The 19,376-nt window shown below is 43.4% G+C and overlaps 1 pseudogene; it reads left to right on the plus strand.

The window, feature by feature from the left end:
* The first annotated feature begins 12,017 nt into the window (after positions 1-12,017).
* Positions 12,018-13,818, plus strand: LOC137654104 (uncharacterized; annotated as a pseudogene).
* The last annotated feature ends 5,558 nt before the right edge of the window (positions 13,819-19,376 follow it).

A 19,376-nucleotide genomic window follows, 5' to 3' on the forward strand; every position in this document is an offset into this window, starting at 1 on the left:
CTTTAGGACTGATTTTCGTCTAACTTCCCTCCTTCCCTGTTTTTTTACCCCCCAGGGGTCGACCTCGACCCTGAAATACCTTTATAGGGGTAAGTGATCAAACAGCAAAGTTATTACATAATTATAAATTGTCGAACAGTGTTGATACTTGTTTGGTTCTTTATAGTTGGAAAGTGTGGGTGGATGGTGTGTCTACCACTTGCATGACATTGGTTTTGGTTTAGATGCTATATATTGCCATGAGGTCCATTTTCCCTCAAATGCTAATTTCTGAATTTTTTTTATTTTTTTGCAAATTTCTGATTTTTTTCTATTTATTTTGAATTTATCTTCAATAATGGCCAGCAGGCAGTATTCCCTCGGCATGGATGTCATCAACACACTTCTAATGGAGTTAAAAAGAGATGTTGATGATAATATGGAGCTTGCAACCTCATGTGTTTGATATTTATTTCTCTGATAATTTCTCCTTCGTATTTGTCAATATTTTTCTTGAAATTGATTTATATAGTGATTTTTTATTATTATTATTATTATTATTATTATTATTATTATTATAGATCATAGTTTATGTATATATAATAATTTGATATTATTTTACTTTTTATTGGTCAGCAGTTTCTTATTTTGATTTAATTTTACTTTGATTGGCTACCGATTTACTATTTGATATCCTTTTACTTTTATTAGTTACTAATTCTATTTTCTCTTGCTGTAAGTATGGTATCAATTTTGTGTTTGTCACATTAAGCTTCCTGAAAGGACTCACTGTCTTAGCTGCCCACCTAAGACTGACCACATGACAAACACCACTTGTTTGAGGAGCAGGAAGCCTGTTTGTCTATAGCTTCAAACTGTCTTGTATCTGAACTGTACCTGATAGTTATAGCTAGGCTAAATCATGAAACTTTCTTTTTTTACTGCTTGTTTGTATAAATACGGAAATTTTAATCTTTACAAAATAGATATCACCCATTTTTTATCTAAAATTTATTTCAAAGAATTTAAATTTTATATGATAAAAATAATTGCCAAACATCCAGAAAGCCATCATATCAGTTTTATTCCAATCCACTAATAATTAGATAAATAAATAACACCTTGAAATTTACATACCCATTCTTCATTTCAAGTGGTAGATTGGGCTGTAAGAGTTGTTGCAGTCTGCGGCCATTTTGTTGACATACCCGAAAAGTAAGTTGGCATATCTCTATATATTCTTGTTCTGTATAGAATTCGTGATATTTTGGTATATTTTAATGCATAAATATCATATTTTATAGGAGATACAATGATTTTCATAAGAAATTTACATTGTGAAACTAGGCCGTCAAAAAATGACCTTTAGATTTTGCCCCTGATATAACAGTAAATTACATCTTAGTGCACATTTTATTATGTATTTCTGTTCTAGGATAACATGAGTTTATTCTATAAAGAAATTAGCCTCTTCCTATTTCATTTAGGTACCAGAAAAAATTAGTAAAACTTGGACTAGTTTTTTGGCCAAAAAAAATTACCTTTTTCTTTTCATTTCAGATCTTGACTTCTATGGGCCCAACTCATTTCCAACAATTACACGCTGTTGCTTTGCCATCTAAGAAGGTGTCCCTAAAGGGATTTATGTGTATATGTATATTTCTATTTTTTGTGAATATTTACGTCGTCTTTTTTTTGTATACTTAAATTTTTAATATATTTCCAATAAATAGTTATTTGGTAGATGGGTATCATTTATATTTTCAGTAGTTTTTAGCATTCTTTGAAGTATTTTTAGCAAGTCAAACAATACAGATTGATGCATAACTAAATTTTTCCTGAATTTTTTTGGGAGTCGGGGTCGCGCGCGACCGAGTATACCCTTAAAGGGGTGTCCGAGTAGCGTACCTATCCAGGGTTAAAATTACTTATTTGGGTGTGAGCTACACCTGTTTTCCTCTGGAAATTTTCTTGGTCACTCTAGAATAGAATAACCAAACAATTTTATTATCTGGAAGGTTGCAGCAATTGACTGTGAGGGAAATACAAGTGTGTGTCTTTCCTTTCTAGTTTAGTTATTCTAAGCTATGTATATCCAGTGATACGTAGTTCACTTGATACTCATGGAATTTTCTTCTCTTTACAGGAGGACCATCCGAAGTGTGGAAGCGTTTTCTGCAACATCCGCAGCAAGAACTTCTGCGGACATGACTTGTGTAGGAGGCACGCGGCATGCGCAGTCTCCAAAGGTGATCTCCGGTATTGGGACCCGCAGGTATGTACCGTTTGCACAAACCTGATTACTGAGGCTTTTGATTCCCCTAAGACGGAGGAGTCAAGGGATGCAGCAAGGGAGAAGCTTCGTACCTGGGTAAGGGGATTTCAGAAGAACACTTCTGGCCCCTATCTTCAAAGTGAGGAGATGAGGGCTTACCTTTTCCCCAAGGAGTCAGCGGAGGCAGTGATTCCTCAACCTCAAGCGGAGATACCGTTGGTGCAGATCCCGGTGGATGCTGAAGTCGCGGACGCCCTGCAAGACATCCAGTTGGATGATAGGATGTCGGAGGTGTCCGAGTGTTTGGAAAAAGACCTTCTGGTAGAAGACCAGGAAGAGGAGCAGGCTCCAGACAATGAGGAGGAAGAGTTCGACGAGGTGTCGGCTACTCCGGTTCAGGCCCCTGAACCTATTCCCTCAACATCGTCCTCTCTCCCAGATGAGCTGGGAAAGACCCTTTCCTCCATCATTGGTATGATCCAACAGATGCAGAGTGAAAATAATGAGAAGGCTGCTACAATGAAGCTGGAGAAGCGGAGACTTGCAGCATCACGTGGGCCCCAGAAGAAGCTCAGCGTGAAAGACCTTCCCTTGTGCTCAGATGCCAACCCTTGGAGGTATGCCGAGCACATGCCTATGACGACGGGAAAAATCGTCATTTCGGAGAAGTTGGGCTCAGTCCCCCTTGAGGAGGTGGAATTCTGGCCCAGCAAGGAGTCGTATCCGGACTGTTATGTCCGTCTAAGGAAGGAACCAGCCTCAAAGAAATAAACGGAGCCGAAGGAGGTCATAGTTTTTGACCACGCTAAGGCTCAAGCTTTACTGTCAAGCTCGATGAAAGAGAGGGGCTTCACAAACTCAAAGGTACCTGCTTTGAGTAAGAAGCACCCTTCCTTTGTGTCCTCTCCTTCTAGAGCCTTCCCCTTTATGCAGAAAGGGTTTACGGCTGTGCTGAAAGCGATCGAGGCAGGTAAGCCATGCCCCTCCTTGGAGGAGTGTAAACCTCTGTCTTTGCCCCTACCCATGGACCACAAAGACTGGAAGGACGTCCATCTTACCTTCTCAGTCGGGAAGTTGGAGGCTGATATTGCCGGACGTCAGTTCGGTGAGAACCTCCCCAAGCTGTCTGACTTTCTTTTGCGCAGGGAGCTTGAGACAAAAGAAAGACTTGCTGCCTCAATGTCTCATCAAACGACTCTGGAGACAATGGCAAGTGACCCCAAGGTTCATGAAATGTTTATGGTAGTGGCTAAGACACACCTAGCCACAGAGACAAAGTACCTTTATAGCTTCGTCAAAGCTAGGAGGGCTTGTAGGGAGTTCATGTTCGCCTCGGCTGCGGTGAGGCACGAGCCAAGGAAGCTAATCTCCTCCAGCATTTGGGGCAAAGACCTCTTCCCTAGTGAAGCGGTCAAGGAGGTTGTAGATAAGGCCGCCACGGAGAATAGAAACCTTCTCCAGAAGTGGGGCCTATCTCTCAAGAGAAAGTCTTCCCCGGATGAGGGTCCCCAACCAAAGAGGAAGACTAAGAAGACTAGGCTACCCTCTCGGCCAGCCAAGCCATTCAGACAGCAGCAGCAACAACTTCCTATGCCTACAGTGCCCCAGATGGTGGCACAAACCCCTACCACGTACCAGTGGGTACCCCAAGCCGTGTCTATGCAGTCTCCGTCATTTAACCCTGCGTTCGAAGGGCAGACAACTACCTTTCGAGCGAAGCCTAGAGGAGCAGCCAGAGGCTCGTCTAGACGCCCCTCAAGGGGGAGGGGATTCAGGGGTGGTCGCGGTCAAGGAGGCAAGACCTCAGGGCAACAGCAGCCAAAGTGAGATAATACCGGTAGGAGGGAGACTTCAGAACTTTTGGGATCGGTGGATCTTCGATCCCTGGGCTCACAGCCTACTCAAGAATGGACTGGGTTGGAGCTGGTACAGCACTCCACCCCCGTGCCCTCGATTTTTCCAACACTCCACCCCCGTTCTGGAGGAGTACATTCAAGAACTCTTGGAGAAAAGAGTAATCCGAAGGGTAAAGTCCATCAAATTCCAAGGGAGGCTGTTTTGTGTTCCCAAGAAGGACTCAGAAAAACTCAGAGTCATTCTGGACTTGTCGCCACTCAACAAGTTCATAGTGAACTGCAAGTTCAAGATGCTAACACTGCAACACATAAGGACCTTACTGCCCAAGAGGGCATATACCGTCTCCATAGATTTGTCAGATGCCTATTGGCACGTTCCAATCAATTGCCAACTCTCCCCCTACCTAGGGTTCAAGCTACATCGAAGACTCTACGCCTTCAGAGCCATGCCATTCAGGCTAAACATAGCCCCAAGGATTTTCACGAAGCTTGCAGGCGCAGCTCTCAAACAATTACGCCTAAAGGGAATCCAGGTGGTAGCCTACCTGGACGACTGGCTGGTGTGGGCAGCATCCAAGACAGAATGCTTGCAAGCTTCCCTACAGGTGATCCAGTTCCTAGAGCATCTAGGCTTCAAGATCAACAGAAAAAAAGTCTCGGCTTTCTCCATCTCAAAAGTTCCAGTGGTTGGGAATCCACTGGGACCTAGTGTCACACCAACTCTCCATCCCGGCGAAGAAGAGGAAGGAGATAGCTGGTTCTGTCAAGAGACTTCTGGATTCCGAAAGAATATCAAGACGCGAACAGGAGAGAGTACTGGGTTCTCTCCAGTTTGCTTCAGTAACAGACCCGGTGCTAAGAGCACAGCTAAAGGATGCAACCGGAGTTTGGAGAAGTTATGCATCAAACGCGCGAAGAGATCTGATAAGACCAGTACCGCTTCGTCTACGTACGCTTCTCAGGCCTTGGTCCCAAGTCAGGCAACTAAAGAAGTCGGTGCTTCTTCAGCCACCTTCCCCCTCGTTGACTATTCCGCCTCGAAGGAGGGGTGGGGAGGTCATTCTCATCGGAAGAAGGCCCAAGGAACTTGGTCCAATCTATTCAAGACATTTCACATAAACTTTCTGGAAGCTATAGCAGTACTCCTTACCTTGAAGAAAGTCTCCCCTCGTCGCTCGATCCAAATAAGGTTGGTACTGGACAACGAGGTGATTTTGAGATGCTTGAATCGACAAGGATCGAGGTCACCACCACTCAACCAGGTGATGTTGGCCATCTTTCGAAGTGGTACCTGTCAGCAGTTCACCTTCAAGGAGTCCGCAATGTGACAGCGGACGCTCTATCCAGGTTCACACCGATAGAGTCGGAATGGTCCCTAGACGCAGGATCATTCTCCTTCATCTTGAGTCAAGTCCCAGAACTGCAGATAGACCTCTTTGCGACGAAAGACAACAAGAAGTTACCCCTTTACGTGTCCCCGTACGAGGATCCCTTGGCGGAAGCAGTGGACGCGATGTCCCTCGACTGGAACAGATGGTCCAGGATTTACCTGTTCCCTCCTCACAACCTTCTATTGAGGGTCCTCAACAAACTGAGATCTTTCAAGGGAGTAGCGGCAATAGTGGCTCACAAGTGGCCGAACAGCGTGTGGTTCCCTCTGGCATTGGAACTACGGCTGAAGTGTCTACCGTTACCAGATCTAGTTCGGACCCAGCGAGTCCAGAAGTCGACTGTCTGCGCTTCATCACAGAAAACCCAGAACCTGCAGCTCATGATTTTCTCTCCCTAGCGGTGAGAAAACGTTTCGGGATTTCGAAAGACAGTATAGACTTCCTAGAGGAATATAAGTGCAAATCCACTAGAAGGCAATATGAGTCATCATGGAGAAAATGGGTGCCCTTTGTCAAGGCGAAGAATCCGCAAAAGATCTCGACGGGCTTCTGCTTATCTTTCTTCATCCACCTCCATGGTCAAGGGTTGGCAGCCAACACTATATCAACGTGTAAATCTGCTTTGACAAGACCCATTTTGTATGCCTTCCAGGTCGACCTCTCTAACGATATTTTTAATAAAATTCCGAAAGCCTGTGCTAGGCTCAGACCATCAGCACCTCCGAAGCCCATTTCATGGTCTCTGGATAAAGTTCTTCATTTCGCTTCGCTGTTGAACAATGAGGAGTGCGCTTTAAAGGATTTGACCCAAAAAGTTATTCTTCTGTTTGCACTTGCTTCGGGGGCCAGGGTTAGTAAAATTGTAGCCCTCTCGAAAGAGGAAGGTCGTGTTCAGTTCTTGGATGGGGGAGAACTGAACTTGTTTCCGGATCCTACGTTTCTCGCCAAGAACGAGTTACCCACCAACAGGTGGGGTCCCTGGAGAATCTGCCCTCTGAAAGAAGATGCATCTCTATGTCCAGTGGAATGCCTAAAGGTCTATCTTCGTAGAACTTCAGACTTCAGGGGTGGTCAACTATTCAGGGGAGAAACATCAGGCTCAAATTTATCCCTGAAACAACTTAGGGCGAAAATCACCTATTTTATTCGCAGAACGGATCCAGACAGTACACTCGCAGGTCACGATCCGAGGAAAGTTGCCTCATCCTTAAATTTCTTCAATAGTATGGAATTCGAACATCTTCGCTCATACACTGGCTGGAAGTCTTCCAGAGTTTTCTTTCGTCACTATGCGAAGCAAGTGGAGCAACTGAAGAGGTCTGTGGTAGCAGTGGGTAGTGTCGTTAAACCTGCTGTTTAACTCTGCGAGGATCAGTGAATTTATTTGGGACGATAAATTCCGGGGTGGGTGTGTAGTTACGAACTGTTCTACAAACCAAGTGTTAGGGCACGAGGGTGCCCACATTGACTGTTCCATATTTAAAGGTGAACCTAGCATAAGTGCAGACATGTGTGCCAAGCGTTTCCAATGCTAATGTAACTGATTAGTAATACAGACTTTTATGATTTTGATACTTCGGTATGTTAAAAGTGGCGTTATTGTTTTCTTTCAGATAAACAAGTTTTCTGTTTACTATCATGCTTATGCTTACTTTTTTGGTTATCCTCCTCTTATATATGTATAATTGTTGTTTAACCTGTTTTATTTTATTGTTTGTCAATAAACTAGTTCTTGTGAACCTTGCGTCTCCTTCGCCTGTGTCATTTTCTTGAAATGATTTAGCATTATGTTTACTATGTATATTTATCTGGGATAATTCTGATAGATTGTTCCTTTATGCAAGCATTTTTTCATTGGTTTATGCTTTCCCCTAGCAGGAGGACTCCATGCCCTAAGGGGACGGTGGCGGATGTGCAAGTTTTCCTCCTACCCGGATATAAACCTTTGTCCAATCCAGTAATCGAACGGGGAACTGGTCGATATTTTATATTGACTCAGTGGTTCTTTACAAACTATGCTTTACATGATATAGGGTGAGACCACTATATTGGCTTGTCTGTTATTCATACATAGGTATATGTACTCTTCGAGACTTTTCCAGAGTCAAAGTATGACTCTTCCCTGTAGGGGGCAGGAAGCACTAACATGGTCTATGGTTAGATGAAAAGATGTATGACGGTAACATCTTGGGTCTCTAGGTCTAGTTGGCCGGGAAATACCTTCGGGGTGTACGGCACATTTTGAGAATCCACAGATACAGTAATGCTCTGGTATACTTCCATCAGGACGATATGGCTTGAGCCCAAAAAATGGATTTTGAGCGAAGCGAAAAATCTATTTTTGGGTGAGATGGCCATGTCGTCCTGATGGAACCGCCCTTCCATTTTCCTAAAAAAAGGGCTGTAGGTCCCCTCCCTACATACAGTATCTGTAGCACCTCGTGTATTGCTACAAGGAATACAGATGGCGCCGTGAGCGGCGCAATGCACGCTTACGAAACGGGAGAGGAGAGATACCTTGCGAGCGGCTCTCCTTTCTTTCTCGTTTTTCGTTTTCTTGCCAATTGACCCCTTCGAAGTGTTAACTCTGTTCGGGGTGCAGATTGCTATGTGGCGTGTCAAGAATACGTCCTCTGATATTTCGCGATATCCCTGGTTCTTTTATTAGGGATATTCGCTCCAGGAGTTAGAATTCTGGGTACCTTAAGGTAAATTCTCTGGGAATATTGCTGTAGTTATATATACCCAAGGAAGCTACCCTTTAGGAACTTCCATCAGGACGACATGGCCATCTCACCCAAAAATAGATTTTTCACTTCGCTCAAAATCCGTTTTTTAATCCATGTGCATCTCTCTTCGCTCCTATTCTTTATCAAGAAATATACGATTGTTATAGTTTCATTTACCCCTTTTCCCTGAAGAACGAGAAGAATAATATAAGTAATTATGTTATATGCTCACTCATGCCTTGATAATATTCCTATTCAAATATTAACCTTTGTCCTGTCTCCGAGACCAGATCGATCTCTCCTCCAGCGGGAGTAGTAAATGTTATTTACTTACCTATGCTTGATAATATTCCTACCCGAATATTAACCTTCGTCTTGTCTCCGAGTCCAGCGTGAACTCTCCGCAGGGTGAGTAGCTCTTCAATGATCGCTTCGAGATGTTCCTATTGTCCTCCAGGACTTCCCTGCCAGGGGGACAGGAAGCTAGTTCTTCATAGAATCTCTGGTAAGGACATGTTCTATAATACTGTTCGAAGCCCTTGGTACTTGGATTAAAAAGGGGAAAAAATTCCACGATACATTAATTCTCTGGTACACTTCCATCAGGACGTCATAGCTTGAGCCCAAAAAACGGATTTTGAGCGAAGCGAAAAATCTATTTTTGGGTGAGATAGCCATGACGTCCTGATGGACCCTCCCGTCTATTCTAGTTCAGCCTTTCAGGCCTCTCCCTGACCTGCTGTATCATGGAGATTAGCAGAAGCTGAGCTCAGGATGAGGACGGACGTGACGTCATTTAGCAATGGCGCCCGTTTGTTTACGTCTCGAGTACCAAAAGCAGCCACGGATGAGAGTAACTGTGGAACGGCTCCTCAGTTACTCAGCCACCTTTCCATATCGAAATGTTAACTCTATATGGGGTGTAGATAGCTATGTGGCGTGTTAATACATGCGTCCCCTGTTGTTATACGATATCCTAGAGGGAAACCTTTAGGGTACTCGCACCAGAAGTTAGAATTCTGTGATAACCTTTAGTTTAATTCTCTGGGAATATCCACTGTAGTTAAATATACCCTAGGAAGCTACTGAAGGAACCTTCCATCAGGACGTCATGGCTATCTCACCCAAAAATAGATTTTTCGCTTCGCTCAAAATCCGTTATTTATCTTTAGGGTTTAGTTTCACTCTTTGTGTAAGTTTGTTAACCTTTCTTATATATAAGAGATAGGTCCTTTAGTTAAGGTTATGATAGAGAGGCAACTCGTGGTCGCGGGATTATATCCTTAATCAATTCTTTCGTCCCAAATCGGTATTTTACCCGATAGGGTATATCTATCAGTTAAGTGTTGCAGTCTTCCCGACCAGGTCGGTAACTACCCGATTTTGGAGGGCTAGGCTAAACGCAATTCCCATTCACGTTTTACCGGACACCCATGTTCCTCTCGTAGCCGTAAATATTCACGTTATTTTCTCCTTTTGCTTGCCATCATAACCTACAGTGAACCCTCGTTTATCGCGGTAGATAGGTTCCAGTCGCGGCCGCGATAGGTGAAAATCCGCGAAGTAGTGACACCATATTTACCTATTTATTCAACATGTATATTCAGACTTTTAAAACCTTCCCTTGTACGTAGTACTGTTAACAAACTACCCTTTAATGTACAGAACACTTAATGCATGTACTACAGTACCCTAAACTAAAACAGGCACAAATATTAAAGGTGATTTTATATCATGCATTTCCTAAACATGCTAAAAAGCACGATAAAAAATGGCAACCAATGTTTTGTTTACATTTATCTCTGATCATAATGTAGAAACAAACTGGAGGTAGAGCTTTGCTTATTACCCAGACATATTTCCCATACTTTTCCCTTAGAACTACATCACATCTTCCTACTTTAGATATATATATATATATATATATATATATATATATATATATATATATATATATATATATATATGTGTGTGTGTGTGTGTGTGTGTGTGTATATATATATATATTTATATGTATACACATATACATATATACATAAATACATGCATACATATATATATATATATATATATATATATATATATATATATATATATATATATATATATATATATATACTGTATATATATGGGTTATGGAAAAAATCCGCGAAGTGGTGAATCCGCGATGGTCGAACCGCGAAGTAGCGAGGGTTCACTGTATATCATAACCTATATATATTTGTTTCATTATATATCGTTAATGTGTAATTTATGGTCATTCTGTTAGGCTATGCTGTGGGGATCAAGTGGATCGTTTGTTTGTCGGAGGGTTGTCCCGCCTGGCCGGTTTCAAGTTCACTTGATCACCGTGAACCATGTTCCTTGGCTAGTTCCCGCTTGCTATCCACCTAGGTGGAGTACGCCTCACCTCATCCCTCTCCCGGGGTACCACATGACTCACTCTCTATAGAGATTAAGCGGGGAACAGCTGATTTTAAATATGGTTGAGTACGCTCGCATGCGTCGGGTTGTCATAAGCCGTGCTCTCTCTCGGATGCTGACGGCTGGCCTCCGGAGGGGTCGGGAGGGTTACGGGTTGCGTATTATGTATTCTTCATGCGTGATCTTCTTCTTTGTTACTCTATTCACTTATGATATTCTGAGGTTAGCCTACAATATGATTTATATTTGTTAGTAAATATTTTGGTCCAGGGTCATGTACATTACCGTGATCTGAAGTGTAGGCTAACTATACGTACAAGACGAAGCAATCACGGAAGAACTTTCATATGATATACTTTATTGACAATAGGTTAGAACTATTGAATTTTTTGCTTTTATTGTCGTTGTTTCACAAGGAAGGTTCCCGGGGCTGGCGGGAGTCGATTGAACTCTTCCCCCCCCTAAACCTCCCTCTTTCGGGACGTCCTACCTTGGTAGGCGTTCAAGACCCTTGGGTCTTACTCAAGTTGGCCTCCCGAACCCAACGGGAGGAATTTAATTGACTTTCAACTATTTTTAACTTTAGATTTTACATCCCCGGCATTGGCGGGATAATTTAAATCTCATTTACGACAATAATAATAACAATGAATGATCATAAATTAGTATCATAATTTATTTGCATCCACCTGGATATTATAACTTCAGTTAAGCTTAATTTTAAGAACCCGGAGCCTCCGTTAATCCTTTTAGGATACTCATGTGTCATTTTAAATTACAGGTAGTACGATGCCAGATGACAGCTTGTGCGGCTGTTTTACAGCATGCTTGTGGGCATGAGGTCTGCCGATCTCACGCTCCGTGTGCAGTCCAAGTGGACGACTTGCTGGTGTGGCACCCAGACGGGTGCGAGCTTTGCTACGGGCTGGTCTCAAAGTTAATTGCGGAATCGGTAGGTATCCCCGTCGGACAGTCTTATAATTATTTTGAGTATAAGTTGATAGACTTTAAGGAGATTATTGACTATATAATCTTAGACAGCGGGTTGGATAGGAACAATAGTAATGAAAACATTCTCTTTCAGACCCCTCAGGTCACCAAGAGTTCCGCCTCGTCGACCCTCAAGATCTGGGTCGGCGGGTTTGCCAGGAACGTGAAGGCCAAGAAACCGTACATCCTGCCAGAAGAGATGTGCAATCTGATCTACCCCAACGCCAAGATATCGGCAGCGGTAGCCAAGGAAGTGGCGGAACCGATCATAGCGAGGATCAGAGAGGATACTCAGGTTTTGCCGGAGGACCTGGAGGGACTTGGTGAAACGGTTCTCGAGGACGTAGCAGCCATCAGCTTGGACCTGGAGCCGATGGTTCTGGACGACGCGGAACAAGGTAGGGAGGTAAGTGAGGCAGGAGGTGCACGGTCAAGGATACCCATTCCTAGCCCGTCACTGTCTAGTTCTTCTCTAACTTCCTTCCAAGGGTTTACTGAGAAGACCATGGCTAGGGACAGGCCACGCTCAGTAATCACTAAAATTAAACAATTGAAAAAGACCTTACCCAAATCAGGTAAACCTTCCAAGCTGCCAAAACCATCCAAGTCTTCTTTATCTAAGACATTGAAAGACTCAGCAGTAGCTACTTCCTCTCACCATGGGTCGAGAGCAAGGAGCAGCTCAAAAACTAAGACCCCGGATGTACCCTTTGATCCGGTAGCCTTCTCGAGTCAGCTAATGGAACAGATGGGCAGCATAGTCCAATCTCAGGTTGGATCCTTAGTAGACACCTTGGCACAGAGACTGCAAAACCAAGAGAGTCTTATGGAGAATCTCTTGCGGTCCGGACTGCCTCAGCAACAGCAGTACGTGATTCAGGACGCCTTTAAACTCCCGGCGTTCGTGAAAAGCAATCCCTGGCGATTGGCTTTACATGCCCCCTTCAAGGATGGCATGTTGACTATTGAAGGATGTGGCACCCGGCCGGTGGAAGATTTTGAATTCTACCCGGCGGGACTTCAGTTCCCCTTCCCCGGGTTTGCGCGCTTAACAGAAGAAGCGCTAGTAAGGCTAGATAAGGTTCCTAAGGAAACTGTTATCTGCCCTAAGGAACAAGCACAGTCCGCCTGGGTTCGGACTTTGAACGAGTGGGAATGTGTTAACACCATGCTGACACCCCATAAAAGCTCGTATACAATGTTTGTGGTGGGGGACAGACCCCAACACCTTGCACCACGAAAATAGTGTACCTTGCTCTGCAAGCTGCGGTTGAAGACAAACCGATGCCACAATTACGAGAAACTGATTTGAATTCTCTTCTTTTCCCAGGGATCACGATTGCTGGATTGATGCTCCAGCAACATTTACAGCAGGAAAATTGAACGCTGACTGTGCTTCTACTCAGTTCAGCGAACGGCTACCCAGGCTCCCGGATTCCCTGATTAAGCTTGAGTTTGAAGCTGGCATGAGGCTGAGTAGGTCCATCAACTCAGCCACAATGGCGGAAATGTCCTCCCTCGTATACGAAGAGGAACCATTGTTTAAGATTTTGACAAAGTCATTGCTGCATACGTTACAATGTGACGCATACAATTTTGCGGTAGCCAGACGTAAATGCCGGAAGCACGTCATATCTGAAGCTTCTATTTGGCATGAGCCTAATAAGCTCATCAAGGCATCGATTTGGGGTCCTGACCTGTTCCCGGAGGATATGGTGAACAGTGTTCTTAGCGAAGCTGCAAGGGTAAACCAGAGCCTGAAGGTCTGGTGGGGTCTGATGCCCAAACGCAAATTCGAACCATCTGGGAACCAAGCTAGAGGCAGGAAAAGACCAAGGAATTTTCAATCGTTCCAAGGTCAACAGACTCAACAGGTGGTCCAGACAATACCAGTGCCACAAGTGAGTCAGCCTTCGACATCAAAGGCACAACCCCAACAACAATACGTGTTGGTCACCCCACAACCACACCAACAAGTAGCCACTACCTCTTTTACGACTTCACCAGCCTTTAATCATACCTATGAATCACAAGGCGTGTTCCATGGGTACAATAGAAATGCCAGAGGTAGTAGGGCAAGAAAAGCCTTTCGCAACAGAGACAGCGGAAGAGCCTACATTAGAGGCAGAGGATTCCGGGGAACCCGGGGGAATAGATCCACTTCAAACCAGTGAGAATCCTCAGGTAGGGGGAAGGCTGCACCTCTTTCAGAACCGTTGGATATTCAGCAAATGGGCTTACAGCATAATTTCCAAGGGTCTGGGATGGAGTTGGATAGAAAGGCCCCCTCCACCAACCAGTTTTCATCAACATCCAATGGAAGAGTTAGTTCTGTATGCAAAAGATCTTTTACAAAAGAACGCAATAAAAGAAGTAAAATATTTGAAATTTCAAGGTCGCTTGTTCAGTGTTCCAAAGAAAGACTCAGACAAGCGAAGAGTAATCTTAGACCTGTCTCATCTGAATTCTTACATTCAATGCGACAAGTTCCATATGCTGACTGTCTCTCAGTTGCGGACCTTACTTCCCCGTGGGGCCGTCACCACCTCTATAGATCTTACAGATGCTTACTATCACGTTCCGATAGCAAGACAATTTCATCCGTTCCTAGGTTTCAAGTTAGGCAACCAAGCATACGCATTCAAAGTAATGCCATTCGGACTCAATATAGCACCCAGGATATTTACCAAACTGGCAGAAACAGTAATCCAAGAATTGAGGACCCGAGGAATACAAATAGCAGCCTATCTAGACGACTGGCTTATTTTGGCAAACAGTGTAGAAAATTGTCTCAAGGTGACAAAAGAAGTAATAAAATTCCTACAACAGTTGGGATTTCAGATCAACTTCAAAAAGTCACGCCTAGTCCCAGAAACAAAATTTCAATGGTTAGGGTTACAATGGAACCTAAACACACACACTCTGTGTATTCCAGTAAACAAGAGGAAAGAGATAGCAAGGAACACAAAAAGTTTTCTCAAGGACAAGCTGACGTCCAGGAGAAATCAAGAGAGAATGCTAGGTGCTCTCCAGTTTGCCTCAGTAACAGACATATTACTGAAGGCCAGACTGAAAGATATAAACCGAGTATGGCGGTCCAAAGCAAACAAGAGGTATCGAGACAAAATAGCTCGAATTCCACCAATTTTGAGGAAAAGACTTCAGCCATGGACAAAAGTAAAGAATTTAGAAAAATCCATTCCATTAAAGTTTCCACCACCAGCACTGGTCATACGTACAGACACCTCTCTAACCGGCTGGGGAGGGTACTCCCAGTACAAAAAAGTCCAAGGACTATGGTCAATAACATTTCGCCAACTTCATATCAATGTCTTAGAGGCCATGGCAGTACTCTTGACTCTAAAGAAGCTTGCTCCAGCAAGGAAGCAACATATCAGACTAGTGCTGGACAACGAAGTTACAGTCCATTGCATAAACAGAGGAGGTTCCAAATCGAATCACATAAACCATGTAATGATAGCGATATTTTCCTTGGCAACAATGAACCATTGGCACCTGTCAGCGGTTCATCTGGCGGGAATACGGAATGTAGTGGCAGACGCACTTTCGAGGACAACTCCGCTGGAATCGGAGTGGTCACTGGACTTGAAGTCGTTCAAATGGATTTCACATCAGGTCCCGGGTCTCCAAATAGACCTGTTTGCAACAGAGTCCAACCACAAACTAAAATGTTATGTAGCCCCCAACCTGGACCCTCGGGCTTATGCCACGGACGCAATGTCACTGGATTGGAACACTTGGGAAAAAATTTACTTATTTCCTCCAATCAACATGTTGATGAAGGTACTAGACAAAATCAGAACTTTCAGAGGCCGAGTGGCTCTAGTAGCCCCCAATTGGCCCAAGAGCAATTGGTTTCCCCTACTGGTGGAATTGGGTCTCCATCCTCAACGGATTCCCAATCCAAAACTAACACAAGTAGTACAAAATCGCAGTGTGTTAGCTTCCTCAAAAATTCAGAGTGCCCTAATTTTGTGGACTTTATGAAATTTGCAGCTCAAAAGGATGCGGATATTGATCCTCAAAACACCCTATTTTTGGAATCAGATAAAAGAGAATCCACTCTTCGTCAGTATGACTCATCTGTAAAGAAACTCGCAAAGTTTTTAAGAGACTCAAAGGTTAAAACGATGACTATGAATCTAGCAGTAACCTTTTTCAGGACCTTATTTGAATCAGGCCTGGCGGCCAATACAATTACAACAATTAAATCAGCATTGAAGAAGATTTTCCAAATTGGATTTAATGTTAACCTTACAGATTCATATTTCTCGTCTATCCCGAGGGCTTGTGCCAGATTAAAACCCTCAACTCGTCCTAACACAGTTTCTTGGTTTTTGAATGATGTACTTAAGTTAGCTTCTGACACTCTTAATGATTCCTGTAATTATATATCACTTTTTAGAAAAACATTATTCCTAATGAGTCTAGCATCGGGCGCCAGAATGTCGGAACTTTCAGCCTTGTCTAGAGATTCGGTTCATACTGAATTCCTTCCATCGGGAGAAATATTAATTTCCCCAGACAAAGGATTTTTAGCAAAAATGAGGATCCTCAGAACAGATGATCTCCCTGGAAAATTGTCCCGCTTCCACAGGATCCATCTCTGTGTCCAGTAAGCACTCTGAAAGCATATTTAAATAGAACCTCCAATAAGTCCTCGGGGCCCTTATTTATTAGAGAGAATAGAGGAACCATTTCCCTGAAAGGAATCAGACATCAGATTCTGTATTTTATTAAACAAGCTAACCCAGAATCATTTCCACATGTTCATGATATACGAGCAGTAGCTACATCCATTAATTACTTTCACCATATGAATTTTGATGAACTAAAAAGATATACAGGCTGGAAATCCCCAGGAGTTTTTAAACGCCACTATTTAAAAACCTTGGAAGCCCTAAAATCTGCAACAGTGGCAGCAGGGAATGTGGTTCCTCCTGCTAATTATGAACCATAATCGTAAGGTCTTGTATTAACTTTTTCACTTTCTCTCCTACCTGCCTTACTTATTGTCCCTACTGTAGTTTCGTATTTCACCTGGATTGCACCCTATGTGATATTAGATTGTATATAGATATTAGCTTTAGGCATTTATTTGGACGTCTTGTTGATTTCTTTTTACTCCCAAGAAATTTGGAACTCACTATACTTTAGTTTATGATGTTTAATTTACTGTCCTAAATGATAAGAAATGTTAAAAACATCTTATTTTTGAATACTGTTATTTTCACATATATACAATATAGATTAAATCAAGTTATCTAACTTCAATTTTTAATTTATTTTCCTTCTCAGGTGTTGGTTTCCAAGCTTTGGGACTATTTCTCTTGTACTATTTCACGGAGCGGCACAGGTGGAGCCCAGAAAACGGATTTTGAGCAAAGCGAAAAATCTATTTTTGGGTGAGATCGCCATGTCGTCCTGATGGAAGTTCCTAAGGTAGCTTCTAAAGGATATATTATATACTACAGTGATATTCCCAGAGAATTACCCTTCGGGTCCCAAAATTCTAACAAGCACTCTTCCTTCCTTGCTCCTGCTTCAATTTCATTCCCCTTTACGGAGAAGGCTTTCAAATATGTCACAGAGGCAATAGAGACAGGTAAACCGTGTCCTACACTCAAAGAGTGCGAGCCTCTGTCACTAGCATTTCCCAGACAGGAGAAGAACTGGAAGGAGGCCCATTTCACCTTTTCAGTAGGAAGACTTGAGGCGGATATCGCCAGTAGACAATTTAAGAAAAATCTTCCAAAATTATCTGAGTTTCTCTTACAGGGCGAACAAGAAACAAAGGAGAGACTTGCAGCCTCCTTATCTCTACAGAACTACATAGAGTTCTGTTCGGCTCATCAAGATATCCCAGACATGCTTAAGGTTTTAGCCAAAATTCATATGGCTACTTTGGTAAAAGACCTTTATGCCTTTATAAAGGCTAGAAGATCATGTAGGGAGTTTGTGTTAGCTAACGCAACAGCGAAACACGATACAAGAAAGCTAATATCTTCCAACATCTGGGGTAAAGGCCTCTTTCCTGACGAGGTAGTCAAGGAAGCGATTAAGAACGCCTCTATGGAGAAAGTAGGACTTCTCCAAAAGTGCGGCATCCTTTCAAAAAGAGAATCTTCTAAGGTTGTGGGTCCCCAACCTAAAAGGAAGATGGAGAGGTCTGGACATCCATTTCGAGCAGTTCAACAACGATCCACAGTTGTAGTGACCGAGACATCACAGACAGATGGTCGAAAAAAGATTCCTACTGATCAGTCGAAGCATAGGAATGCTTCTAGTAGGAGGGAGATTCCTTTAGGATCGCTGGACCTTCGATCCTTGGGTCCATGGCCTAATCAAGATGGGACTAAGTTGAGAGGTGGAGATATCTCTACCACCATTTCCTCTACTCCTCCGATTATCCAAAACCCTCCTGGAGGAGTTTACCTGAGAGCTCTAGAGCATACAGGTGGTAAGGAAACTTTAGTCCACCGAATTCCAGGGAAGGCCGTTGTGTGTTTACGAGAAGGACTCATGAAAATTCAGAGTCATTCAGGACTTATCACCACTCAACAAGTCCAAATGAAACAACGAGTCCAGGAGGTTTATCCTCCTGAACATAAGGACCCCGCTGCAGAAAAGGCTGCCTATAGTCTTACCAGACCTGAAAGTCGTCTATCAGCAGCTTCCAGTCAATCACCCTTTCCCCTCCTATCTAAGATTCAGGTTACACAAAGTAACGCACTTCCTAGGGAAGATACTCGTCAGACTAGACAGAGTCCTAGCTGCCTTCATGAAATTGGCAGACACAGTCATGCAATATTTAAGCCTAAGAAAGGTTCAGGCAACATTGTTCCTGGACAAGAGGCTAGGGTGGGCAGCACCCAAGGTGGCTGGTTTATGAACATCCGAAGAAATGATCTGGTCCCCGGAACATCGTGGATGAAAGATAAATTTCAGATTCCCAAAACGAGAACTGGGAGGAACCCTGTTCTCTCTCCAGTTCGCAATAAAGCTAGGCCCTGTGCTAAGAGCACGGTGGCAAGATGCGCTGGGAACCTGGAAAAAACAAGCATCAAACGCTCAAAGAGGCCTAAAAAGACCGATAGCGGTCCTTCCTTAATCGCTTCCCTAACAAAGGTCAAAGCCCGAAAATCCCAAGACCATGTTGGTCCAGTCATGAGTAGGGAAACTCTCCAAGCAGATCAGATTGTCTACAGCTGATCTGGGGCTCCGAAGCAATAACGAGACGCTGCAATCGACGATGCTAGGAAACATCTCATACAGTTTAAGTGTAGTTAGCCATCCCTTACCTAAAGGGATGGCACCTGCCAGTAGTTCACATACAACCAATCTGCAATGTGATAGTGGATGCTCTACTCAGGCTCAGGCCGATAGAGTTAGAATGGTCCACGGACGCAGACCTATTCTCTCCCAGATGGGAATAAGTCCCCGAACTGCAATCCGACCTCTTCATTACGAGCGCTGGCAAGAAACTACCTTGATATGTAGCCCCATACGAGGATCCTCTAATTTAAGGGATAGACTTAGGATTTCCAGTTCATCCCGTCCAATTACCTGCTGAGAGTCCTCAACATGCTGAGATCTTTCCAAGCAGGACAACTCCAGAAGGTTCAGATATTAGTTGCCTTCAATTTATTATAGAGAACCCAAACCCTTCATTGCATGATTTTCTTGCCCTAGTGGTTAAAAAAAGATTTGG

This window comes from Palaemon carinicauda, chromosome 15, assembly GCF_036898095.1.
Source record: "Palaemon carinicauda isolate YSFRI2023 chromosome 15, ASM3689809v2, whole genome shotgun sequence".
Taxonomy (NCBI): domain Eukaryota; kingdom Metazoa; phylum Arthropoda; class Malacostraca; order Decapoda; family Palaemonidae; genus Palaemon; species Palaemon carinicauda.